Raw genomic sequence first — 11,657 nt, forward strand, 5'->3', positions numbered from 1 at the left:
CCGGCGGGGGGCAGGGGGGCCTTCAGGGAGGCTGGAGCCTTCTGCCTTCAGCGGATGGGCCCCATTAGGGCTGCAGGCTGGCGCCACTGCTGCGGGGGCTCCCACCCCGCGCGCAAGTCCCATCTCAGAGCAAGATGGGGGGCGCCCGTGTTAGCTTAACTCCTGCGGCTCCCAGACTAATTGCTCACGGTGCAAACACGCCTCAAAGTGCTGTGGCCTCGTCAATAACAGGGTATTAGACGCTTCCATTCCGCAAGCATTGATCTGTTTCCCTCCCTGCCTCCTCCTGGCTCTGCTCCCTGCTTCCCTCTCCCAGCCAGGGCCGCCTGGCTCCAGCTTTGATGACCCCCCTCCCCAACACACACTTTAAAGTGTTTTCTAAGCGTGTGTTTAGCGTGAGTGGTGTCTAAGTGCTAATTGTTACACCACAGGTTGATTGGCGACGAGATGGCTTGCCAAGTCCCTCCAGTCTCCTGGGGGGGGGGCGGGGGGCGGCGGAGCGGAGAAGAGGTGGGAGAGGGAAATCCTTGATGCTTCCGAGTTTCCGGTCCTCTTTGTACATTTTCTGGCCCCGTTGTTGCGGAGGGTAACCCCTACTATTATTTTATTGTTGTACTTTATTTATTATTCTGGAAATAATAAGAGAAAGAAAAGGTTTCTTTACAGATGCTGGGTAGACTAAAGCCTGGGTGGGTTTGGGAATGGTGAAGCTGGATCCCTAGGTTTGGCTACAACCAGATGTGGTGGTCCATAAAGGAACACCTGGAGTCCAAGGTCATTCTTAGTTTCATGGCAAGTTTGAGGCTAGCCTGGGCTACCTAAGACCCTGTGTCAACAAAACACAACAAAACAAAAACATGCCAGAGGAGACTGTGGCTGTCCCTCAGGAGGTACGTTGGCCCTGTGACGTTGCCAGAATCCCTCTGTCCATCCAGAGAGAGCAAAGAGAGCCTGTAAGGGGCCTGACTCGATGAGGATGTCCTAAAAGATGTACTCCTGCCCCTCAATCCCTTACACTATTGAAACAATGGACCTCAGAAGCTGGATTTTTCCCCTGGAGCCTCATGGTCAAGAAGGAAAATTCTGAAGCCTGGTGCCACCTGGGGTGGTGGGGGTGGGGGTGGGGGTGAGGGGTGGCAGGGTGAGGGTTGGGGAGGATTTCACACAGTAGGGACAGCTTTTCAGACCCTCTTGCTGGGAAGACTGGAGCAGAGGCAGTGATGGGTCAGTGTAGACAGACCAGACCCTGACCAGGATGTCACAGACACGCATGCCACTACCTCTCCCTCTGTGTAAACTTTAATCTCACCTCTGGCCCTGGACTTAGAGGGAGTCACCTCATTTCTCTGCCCCTTTTTCCATTGTGGCCTCAATGAATAAATCTCTCCTTTATGATCTTTTACTCTTGAGCAGTTTTAATTGGGGTTTTCGAGGAAGGATGACCTCATTTGACTTCTCAGGGTAGAGGCTGTGGCCCCAAGGTTGGGAACAATGTGGATATGTTAAATGGCAGGTAAGTCCCCTTGAGTCTCTTATGTAGCCCAGGCTATCCTCAAACTTAAAATCATCCTGCCTCCGCCTCTCAGAGTGATGGCCTTACAGATATGTACCCCCAAACCCAGCCTACAGGTGCTTTCTCATAGTGCCTTAGTCTTGCCCACTAGAGGCCCCAAACGTTCCCACCCGACTGGTGAGCTAACATTTCTGGGTATATGCCTGCTTAAAGTATGGACATGTAGAGGTGTCCAGAAACCATCCTCCAGAAGAGGGGTGGGGGGCTGGCTTGCTTTCTATCATTTTGCTGAACAAGACACCAGACCACTGAATAATGCCAATGTGAACCCACAATGGGGTCGTGAGGGTGATTAGAAGGGGACAGATGGTATAGACCACAAGCAGGTGCTGTGATCATTCTGTTTTTCCCTCTTTGATTGGTTCTAGAATATCTTGATGATGTGTATTCTTGATACTAGAAGTTTGCTTCATGAAACCCGTGCCCCCAGTTTAAGTAGATCTCTGGACACGGGACTCTCAGACCTTACTAGGGACCTTCCTGGGACTTGGTCACATGAGCCATGACATCTCTGTCTCTCCAAGATTCGGGTGCATGTGGAAGCTCCAAAGGACCAGCCCCTCCCGGCACAATGGCTTCACATTTAGACTTGGAATTCGCAGGGCAGGTATGGCTTTCCCTAGCTGCCCCAGACCTGGACAGTCTATTCCACTTCATTATAATGGATATGACGGTGACTAAGTCTCTCAGCTGATCAAGAGCCATGGTCATCCAAGGCCTGGCTTTGGGACAAGCATCTTGGAGACTGCGTTTGCTGGGAAATGACTGTTCGTAGGCCCCTTTCCTGTGAATGCCCAGCAAGTTCTTGCTGAAATGACCTTCAGTAGATGAAGGGGAGCCCACAGAATACAGAGATCTTGTGAGACACAGGGCATCTGTCTCTGTCTGTTCTGGGCTCCCTTCGGGGCCTTCGTGTTTGCAATTCCTTTTGGTTATAATGCTGTGGTCTCCAGTGACCTCTTTCCAAGCTAGTGCCAGAAATGATCTCATTCACTCACAGGTCTGCCTTCACCTGTCCATCAAATACAGTTTGGCTCATTAATGACAGTGATTATGTCCCTGTCACACTACAATACTATACAGGGCTTGGAGCACCAGATTGGCAAGTTGTGTTGTGGGAGTTCCAAAGAGAATGTTCTGCAGACTGCCGTGAGGTCTTCTTGCAAAGGAGGGGATGAATCCACTGTTTGGGTGAGAGTCTTCACTCAAGCACTTACTTCGGCTCCACCCCCAACGAACTTTACAGAGAAACTTTACAAGAAAACACAGCAGGAATGCCGTCTAGATCCAGCCTTCGGCCCTGAAATGTCCCCAGTCAGTGGCAATGTCGTCAGGAACCTTGAAGGTAATGCTGAATGTCATCCAATATTACTAACTCGTAGTGGAGAAATAGTCCTTATCTGGAGAAAATGGAACATCACATTCTGCCTTCATTCTGTGCTCAAGGATTTGGCACAGATTAGCCTAGGTCTTTGATTTCCCGAATAGTTCTTTGGCTATGGTGTTATTTAGACACATAGAGTCTTCCACGGAGCCATAGATGATGGTGGTGGTGGTGGTGGTGGTGGTGGTGGTGGTGGTGGTGGTGGTGGTGATGATGATGGTGGTGGTGTTGATCATGGTGATGGTGGTAGTGGTGGTGGTGATCATGGTGATGGTGGTGATGGTGGCGGTGGTGGTAGTTATACTTTTAGGCAACACCTCTCACCGACATTGTAGATGCATACCGTATTATTTTAATCAGACATCAGATGTACTGTATTATTTTAATTTGTTATCAGATATGAGAGATCTGGGATTCCAGGAGTAAAAGTCATTTCCACAAGGGTCACCCAGTCAGTATCTTGTCAACCCTGGACATGAAACCGGATGCACTTAACGTCTACACTGAAATGGTGACCCTCTAGTCAGGCTCTCTGGAGACCCATGAAGAATTCCAAGGACCCTTTCGGGCTTTGGGGGTGGGGTGGAGGTGTGGGGAGACAGTTTGAAAAGCACAAGCCATGATAGTTCCCAGATCAGTCCAGCTATCCATAACTTTAGATTGCTGGAAATTTGAGCCCCTAGGTCTCTGTTGAAAGGAAAAAAAAAACTGTGGAGGAGACCAGAACACGACCCTCTTGTTCTTTCTTCTCCAGTGTCCCACTGGCTGTCAACTATGAGGTGGGCAGCCTCCTCTGCGGACAAGTGTGTCTTCTGATCATTCTTGGGTTCAGATCCCAACGTTCAGTGTACTCGCTGTGTGACTCTGAGTAGGTCTAGTTACATCTCTTAGCCCCGGCCTGCTCTCATCTATAGTTTGGGGATTTGAGGAGGGTATCCATTTAAAGAGAAGCGGGCTGCTGGGTAATAAGCACTGGGTAAACTTTTATCTCTTCATTTTTATGACTAACAACATAGAGAGCAGCTCTTTCTCCACTTTCCTTTAGTACATGAAATTACCGACACTCTAAAAAACCGAGTTAGCAGACGCTCCTGTGCATATGGCCTCCCACTGGGTAAGGAGATATAGGTGTCCAACCCCCGGGTTGTCGGGTAGGAGCTGTTTCACTAATAAAAGAAAATTGCATAGCATGTAAACACTGTTTTTCCCATTCAAAATCTTAAACAGAGATTGGTATAAAAGCAGGTGGGTTGGGGGGGGGCAATGCTATTTGAAATAGCCCCACCCTCTCCCGCCTCTCCTGGTACAGTCACTGAAGCTTTGGATTCTGATGAAGCCCATCTAAAAATTACGAGGCACTCACTTACATAGGTCCTGTCTCCAAGGGCCAACTGCTTCCAGAACAAATAATAATAATAATAATAATAATAATAATAATAATAATAATAATAATAATAATAAGAGACATCATCGCTTAGACCAATCACATTCATTATACAAACAGTCGGAATAAATGAATGGACGGAGAGATGAGTGGGTGGACAAGGGGCCTATGGGTGGATAATAGATATGTTGATTGGTTAATTGATTGGCTTTGAAGGGATTAACTGTGGATGGGTGTGTGTATGCATGCATGTACATGTGTATGTATGCATGGATGGATGGGTGATGTATATATGTAATTATGTATAAATTTATGGATGGGTGATGGATAGATGATGGTGGTTTAATAAATAGATCAATACTTTCATGAATGGATAGAAAGATAGGTAGGTAGATAGATAGATAGATAGATAGATAGATAGATAGATAGATAGGATAGATGTTTGGTGGGGTATAGACAGACAGACTGGGTATATTGGCCAATGAATGGATAAATGGAGAGAGAGAGGTAGATAGGTGGTTGGAGGAAGAATGGATAAATAAAATGATCAATAACTACATGGAAGGAAGAAGGATGGGTGGATGGACAGACAAACAGAGGATACTAGTGAGGAGTGGAGTGGAGGATAGATAGATGGATAGACAACAGATGGATAGCTGGACAGATGCTGGTTACATGGGTGGATGGGTAGCTAGATAAATGGAGGTTGGATGGACGGACAGACAGACAGATGCCAAATGGTTGGAAGATGGCAAATGGACGTACAGGTGGCTGAGGGGTTGGTTTGTGGTGACATGCTAGTAGCAGACACGTATACAAGGCAGCAGTGATGAGAAAGTCTGTCTGAGAGGTACTGAGCAGCCAGAGGAAGGTGAAGTAGCTTCTTCAATAGTCATGTGGCCCTGGAGGGGAGGCCCTCCCATGCATGTGGCACTAAAGAGGAGAGTAAGAGTGAAGAGACCAAAGACACTGCCTGCAGCTGCACAGCTCCTGAGTCACCAGTGACCAGCTTCTCTCTCTCTTTTTAATAGGTTTGTCTTATTTTTAATTGTGTGCATGTACACACATACACACACATGCATGCACATGTACACACATGCATGTGAAGTCCAGAAGAGGCATCGAATCCCCCAAAGCTGGAGTTACAGGCAGTTGTGGGCCACCTGGCCAGGGTGCTGGGACCCATACTCTCTCTGCATAAGCAGCGCTCTGTTGCCCGCTGAGCCATCTCTCTCTATCCCTGACAAGGTTCTCGTTATGAAACACGAATGTTTTTCTTGGGGGGGGGGCTTTTTAACCTGCAGAGAGTCTTCCAGAAATGGGACTGGGGTGGTCAGTAAAAGAACCACAGGTAAACAAGGAAGACAAACAGGGCAGAGGAAGAGCAGAGGACCGGGAAAAATTCCTATCTACTTGGTGCCAAATAGATACCAGACCTTGGTATCCTTTCCAGGCAAACTCTTGACAGTGAATCCAGAGGGTCAGGCTCTGTAAAAAGGGAAGTGAGGCCGGACAGAGTACAGAGCCTGCAGTCTCTTTTAAACTGGGGTGCAGAGCTGGGATTCAACCTTCCTTCAAGCTTCCTTCAAGATCTGTCTTGATGCTACCAGTTTCATGAGATGAAAACCAAAAACAAAATAAATAAATAAATAAATAAATAAATTAATTAATTAATTAATTAATTAATATGGAAGGGGGAAATTTCCTTTGCCCAAATAAAGGAGATTTTTTAAAAAGGAAAATAAAGATGAGTTTAGAAGTAGGGAAACAGGGGCAATGTTGCACACCAAGAAGAAAATCGAGAAAAAGCAGAAAGAGGGCCGAGGGCCCTTTCCCATCTGCTTCTGTCCAAAGCAACCGCAGTGCAAATTGCAGTGGACCGGTTTCCTCGAGCTCACACAAAGTGCCTTTTAGCGTGCACACAGCCTCTGAGGGCCCGGCCGGGAGAGACGGCTGGCGTCGGCTGCAAGGAGTCTGAGGGCCCTGGCAAGAAAACCTCAAGGAAAGCTTGTGTCTGGGGTCATCGGATTAAAGGAGGCAGTGGAGCTGGAAACGGAGGAGACAGCAGGGAGGGGGGATAGGGAGGGGGGCTGCTGACCCCTGTGACCTCCTGCCTGCTCTAACCTGATGTAACATATAATCCCGGTAAAACAAAATAGTATTAACCCTTGGGGCCAGGTCAACCCCTTCTGCATCTGCCTGCAACTGTCAGACTGTGCATCCCAGAGGCTTAACTCTTTCTTGGGGTCCTCTGATGACTTCTGCACGGCTCTGCTGTTCTGTGCAGCACATGCAGAGCAGCAGAGGTCCAGGGAAGTGAGGTATTGCATAAGCAAGCGAGCAAGCAAGCTGACAGACAGACACAGAGAGAGAGGGGTGAGGGAGGGAAGGAGAGAGAGAGAAAAGAGAAGAGAAGTGAAGAGAAGAGAAGAGAAGAGAAGAGAAGAGAGAAAAGAGAAGAGAAGAGAACAGAAGAGAAGAGAACAGAAGAGAAGAGAACAGAAGAGAAGAGAACAGAAGAGAAGAGAACAGAAGAGAAGAGAACAGAAGAGAAGAGAAGGCCACAGAGAGGGGAATCTCTGGCCCTCAGAACTAGACAAGAGTGTCTAAAGGGGACAGACAATACACTCTCTACTCCCAGTGTCTGACACTGTGTTTTGCTCTAATTTTGTTAAAATAGGTCGTTGACTCTCTCCTGCCTCTTAGATGTCACCAATGGTGGGTTGATATCAATCTGTGCTACAGGAAAAGTGCCCCATGGGGGACATGAGCATCCCGGGGAACTTTATTAAGATATAGAAGGCTGTCACATTCCAGACCTCTGGAACCAGAGCCCATATTTCAACCATATCTCTAGATGAAAGGAGGCCACACTGCACCTCAACCCCACCACTTGGTTTGAGAGACAATTCTTGTGGTAGAAGCTGCGGTGTGTCACCGTGTGTCACACAGAACCCCCTTTGGTCCACACTTCTTTGCTTGCAGGGGTTCATTGCAATGACTCGTTGGCCTGGTTCGAGACCTCTGTCTTCTGCTACTCTATCAATTCCTGAGTCTCCCTGGGGTGCCTCTCAGACATGCTGTCATTGCCCTGTGTAATGGAGATGCTGTAGTTTCAGATCTGTAGGACTGTCCCCATCAATGGGGTAGATGCTGGGGTGAGTCAATTCAAAACCCTGAATCTGTGCCTGAGAGGTATCTGAGATGTTCAGACCCTCACTCTCGTGCCTTGGGGCTAGCTCATCAGCAACCTCGTTCTACCTTGCTGCCCAGGTTCAGGGCCCACTCTCCCAAGTGTTGGAGCCAGTGAGGGACATGGCCAGGTCCCCTACTCTTGTGACACCAGGGCCAGCTCTCTTGCCTGCCACAGATAGCAAGGGGTGGGGAAGAAAGGAGTGTCTCTCTCTCATCAGCACCACTGCCTAGCAGACAAGAGGCAGGGCCAGCTCTCCCACACTCATGGAGAGGGTTGTTCTTAAAGAACATTTGTCTTACACGGAAAATGAATGTGCATGCTCTAAACATGACACCATTCCCACCTAACCATGTCACATTTGATGCTTATGGGATGGCCAACGTCACTGCAATTTCTGGCCACCATTACAGCCAGAGTGAGTGTTGAACTAGGCAAGTAGAAGTGGGAAATATGAGGTGTTTCATATAGCTCTCTCCTCATTTGGGGGTGAGGTTGAAAGTGAGATGATTTTCCTTGGGTCAGGACTTCCCCTCTCCTTCCCAGAGTCCTGAGTGGGACTACTGCCACTTGCCGCTCATCTGTGATGACACAATCCAGACCAGTTGGAGGACCTCTCTGAGATTCTGTATGTTGTGTATCCAAAGATGCTGGGACAGTCCACATCCAACCTCCTCTTCCAGTTCACAGACAGACAGTATGCGCATCTTGATGGAGAGGTACATAGCAAAGTTCAGGCTAGACACACACATATACACTCACAGACACATGCACACACTCATAAACACACACACACTTACATAGTTGTGCATGTACACACACACAAACACACACATTCATACACCTGCATACTCACATACATACATATACACACAACACACACTCATACAAATGCACACACTGATAAGCACTCACACATGCACACATACTCATATACCTGCACACTCACGTTTACACACATACACATATGTGCAGGCATACACACATTCACAAAGGCACACTCAGACACATATATGCACACATTCACACATGTGCATGCACACATACTCACAAAGACACACTCAGATAGATACACACATACACACTCACACACACATGCACACACTCATAAACACACACTCACAAATTGTGCATGTACACAGGCACACACACACTCATACACCTGCATACACACATATATATGTGTACACACAATACACAGATGTACACACTCATACACATGCACACACTGATAAGCACTCACACACATTCACATGCACACACACTCATACACCTGCACACTCAGGTACACACGTGTACACACATATGCAAATGCACACACTCACCCATATGTGCATATATACACAGTCACAAAGACACACACATACACACACTCACACTCACACTTAGCAGAGGGTGGGAAGTCTCTACAGTTTCTGAGGTCACCCCATCCCTGGCTCCCTTTATCTCAGTGAGTTCCCATTAGGGGTCAGGTCAATGTAAGGAGTCCTTTAGATGTGGAAGAATCTAGAATTAGAACCATCAGCTCACTCTGTGACCTTGAAATTCTGGAACCCAGGTATCTCTTCTAAGCTGCTTCAAGCTCTGCTCTCATTCTCCCTTGTCCTGGACTACAAAATCCTTGTTAATAAAGTGCCTCAGAGCAAATACCAGCCTCCAGGTTCCAAGTTCACTAGAAGTTTTTGTGTCAACATCTCCTCCACGCCGAGATGCTCCTGGACTCCCAAACTCCAGATGACCCAAGAGCCACCATTTTCAGTGTTCATGACACCCAATGACCTGTCCCTAGCAGGTACAGGCTTCCTGAGAGTGTGGATTCCCAGCGACCAGCCCCATCTGGAGAAGCAATGAGAAACCACTTTTGACTCAATATTTCTTAAATGTGTAGGCCTGACTAGATCCAGAGAGAAGTGGTGGGTAGGAGAAAGTCTCTGGTCAACATTCTCTTTTGGGCAGATATGGTAAGCAAAAACCCTTAGCCACCACAGTAGAAGGGACGGATGGATTCAAACAGAATCAAGGCATATGTGCCCACATGGCTGACAAGAGGTCTCTAGCATAGCTTCCTATATGGCATCCGAAGGACACTTTGAGGCTTTTAGGTCCTGGGGGACACCCAGACATTGAATGGATACCTTCTTCTGTGGGTATCTTCTCTGTCACTTGTTCAACAAAACTGTCCTCTTCGGCTCCCAACAGAGTTGTCATGGTCAAAACTCACTTCACCCTCAGAATCTAGAGCCGGTCAGTCCGTCCTTGCTTATTGGTCTAAAATCCTCTGCTTAGTTGAGGAAGCCAGGGTATGGGATGGTTAAAAGCAGGCCCTGATCGTCTCTTCTTTCCAATGGGGTTCTCAAGGAGAGAGGGCAGGAGGCTCAGACTCTCCCAGTGCCAAAGCTGATGGGCCTCGCTCGAAGACTCAGTGTGAGAGCCAGGGAAGGCGGGGGTGGAGACTTCTGACCATGCGTGCCATGACAGGTGCTCTCTTAGACTCCTCTTCATCTTCCTGGTTCCCCCTCAACCTCTCCTCCATTCCCACAGCTCTCTCTCATCTGTTGTGCTTCTCAGGAAGCCACAGACTGAAGGTTCCACTGAACCCTAAACCAGCCAAGCTGCTAACATCGGTTGTGAGAAAAGTAACCATGATGATAGCAGCCAGGGATAACTATTTACTGAACGTCAGGCAGCACACTAAGGACTCCCAAAGAATATGTATTTCAGTCCTCAGAGTTACTTGTAGAGCCATGAATTTGCTGTCCGAGGGACTTATGAACAGATTCATTAAGTTATACTGTCTTATCCCTTCTAGGTGGCAGATCTCCCCAAGGCTTAATATCTTAAATCAATGGTCATTTATGATCTGACACAATGTCCGCTGATCACAGAACTCGGGTTGGCTGAGCGGCGGTCACCCCAAGTCAGGAGATCTCGGAAAGTCACAGTTGAACATTTAGCAGGCTCTGGAGGGGCTTCCAAGGTAGTTCACTCCCTCGGTTGGCAAGCTGATATTAGCTGAAGACCAGAAGCCTCAGTTAGGTCATGCAGACCTCTCTAGAACCTGCTTGAGTGTGCTCACAATACAGAAGCTGACTTCTTAGAGATGGGAACTGATGGAGGACAAGACGGTTACCTTTATAACTCAGTGCCGGTTGTTACCAGCGTCATATCTACAATATCCTGTGAGTGACCAGGTCAGCCCTAGTCTCCTTAGGAGAAACCTACACAAGGCTTTGGGTACCCAGAAGATGAAGTCATAAAAGGCCATTTCATAGGACGGTTGTCACAATGAGTTGTGATGTCGCCTTACCGCTGAAGGGAATGAAGCCCTCAGAAAGCAAACAGTTTTAAGATCCACACTTAGTGAAAGACCAAAGACATGAACTTGACCTCAACTCCTACCCCAACAGGCTTCCCCCATCTTTCCTACCACAAAGTGGCCTGGATCCCAGAACAGAGCAAGCCACTGTGATTTCAGCTCGGCAAAACCCAGCACCCAGGGTTTGGCCAACCTCCAGCGTCCTCACACCTCCTGCCCTCTCTGCGGATCATTTACTCCAAGGCCCTGTTATAAATATCCACTCGGCAAAATACCTCTCTCCTCGGGTACCCACTCCCCAGCCCTGGCCGCCCGTACCCTGCTCAAACAATGCCAGCTTGCAATCAGCCTGCAATCTGAATCCACTTTGCTCACCCAGCACTGAAGGGCTGCCCAAGCTAGTCTGCTGGGGCATGCTGGCATGGCCCCAAGATCACTTTTGCAAGTTAATGGTGCAGTAGTCAGTTGTTAAAAACACTAATTGACGTTAAATAGGTGATGTTATCTGACAATACACAGACGGCTCCTGGTCTATACACTCCTCTTGGTTTCCTTTCCTTCTGTGTCATTATTTTTTCATGCCCGGGAGTCCCAGCTGAGGTCAGGAGTCATCAAGGGCCAAAGGAGAAGGACATACAGATTCTCATTGGCTCCCATCAGCAGGAAGAGAAGCTCAGGGCTGACTTAGCCATCACGACATGACATGACAGAATCCAATGTGTGTGTGTGTGTGTGTGTGTGTGTGTGTGTGTGTGTGTGTGTGTGTGTGTATTTGGCCCCAGCCCCAGCTCCAGCCCCAGTCCCAGC

General features: G+C 48.1%; 1 long non-coding RNA gene across 1 annotated transcript; it reads left to right on the forward strand.

The window, feature by feature from the left end:
• Positions 1–8,561: 8,561 nt before the first annotated feature.
• LOC134481199 (uncharacterized) lies at positions 8,562–11,392 on the forward strand. Its single transcript, XR_010056546.1, has 2 exons — positions 8,562–9,495; positions 10,344–11,392. It is a non-coding gene; the product is annotated as an uncharacterized LOC134481199 (long non-coding RNA).
• The last annotated feature ends 265 nt before the right edge of the window (positions 11,393–11,657 follow it).

Source organism: Rattus norvegicus, chromosome 12 (assembly GCF_036323735.1).
Source record: "Rattus norvegicus strain BN/NHsdMcwi chromosome 12, GRCr8, whole genome shotgun sequence".
In the NCBI taxonomy this organism is placed as follows: Eukaryota; Metazoa; Chordata; class Mammalia; order Rodentia; family Muridae; genus Rattus; species Rattus norvegicus.